We start from the raw sequence: 1,517 nt of genomic DNA, 5'->3' as shown, positions 1-1,517 counted from the left end.
CACTGGAAGTGCCTCGCAAGCCACTTCCTTTTTTTCCCTACCACACTGCAGTCATATTCTGCAAGATCAGCTTGGAGTAGATCATGTGCTTCCATATATAATTCAAAATTGGAAGGGACCACATGGGTCATCTAGTCCAACTCCCTGCAATGTACGAGTTGGGTTCTTTTGCTCAAGGTGGGGCTTGAACTCACAACCCTAAGAATAAGAGTCTGAGAGTCCCAGAGCCTGACAGTCCCAGAGCTGCATACCCCTCAGAGGTTAACTATATCACCTTTGTATTACGAATTATAGGTACCAACAGGAAGAAAAGACTCTTCATGTATGCAACTACAGCAGCACGGATGCTACTAGCTCAGAGATGGAAAGAAGAAAGTAAGAGTCCCCCCCGTCCCCGTCCCCCGTCCCCCAGAGAAAAATGGCAAACTAAGCTCTTGGCCTACACTGAAATGCCAAAACTGGCCGGAAAACTGAGAGACCAAGAAGACAAGAAATTCAAGAAAGAATGGGGAAAGTTTATAATTTATTTAGGAGACCACTATAAGCAGGTGAAAACATTAACAGGATTTTAATCTCACTTGTAATGTAACAAATACTATGGACAATATGGATAGATACAAAACATAGACTATGATATAATATGCAGTTCTAAATGGTGACAATAGGACCCAAGGAGGGGATGGGGGGAGTTTGAATATTCAGAAAAATCTCATTTTATTGATATGTATTTGATATTGTGATTAATTTACATTTGTAGGAGACTCTTGAGAGTCCCATGGACTGCAAGAAGATCAAACCTATCCATTCTTAAGGAAATCAGCCCTGAGTGCTCCCTGGAAGGACAGATCCTGAAGCTGAGGCTCCAATACTTTGGCCACCTCATGAGAAGAGAAGACTCCCTGGAAAAGACCCTGATGTTGGGAAAGATGGAGGGCACTAGGAGAAGGGGACGACAGAGGACGAGATGGTTGGACAGTGTTCTCGAAGCTACGAACATGAGTTTGACCAAACTGCGGGAGGCAGTGGAAGACAGGAGTGTCTGGCATGCTATGGTCCATGGGGTCACGAAGAGTTGGACACGACTAAATGACTAAACAACAACAAAAATCAAATAAAAATGATTTCAAAAAAGAAAACTATCACTTTTGGATTTCGTTGGGTTCGGTAATGCTATTTGCTGGGTTCAGAAAAGGACAACCCAAAAGATGGGGGGGTGACTCCCCTACAGTGGTACCTCGGGTTACAGGTGCTTCAGGTTACAGAAATTCCCTGTTCACGTTTTATCAAGAGAGTTCTAAAGAAGACACTATTCAGAATGTTATTCCAGTGTTGCTCATCTAGAGTTCCCCCAAAGTCCTTTTCCAATGTAGTATTCAATGTAGTAAGCAGGGCGAAAGCCAAATGAACTGGTACCTTGCGCAATTGGGGCATTATTCCTTTTCCCAGTTGGTTAATGGTGTCAACTATTTGCTCCAAAGTGGTTAAAGAGTGTGTTGTTTTTGGTTGGTTGAGAAAAT

The sequence above is a fragment of the Zootoca vivipara genome, chromosome 12 (assembly GCF_965207765.1).
Source record: "Zootoca vivipara chromosome 12, rZooViv2.hap1.1, whole genome shotgun sequence".
In the NCBI taxonomy this organism is placed as follows: domain Eukaryota; kingdom Metazoa; phylum Chordata; class Lepidosauria; order Squamata; family Lacertidae; genus Zootoca; species Zootoca vivipara.
This window is presented reverse-complemented; position numbering follows the sequence as displayed.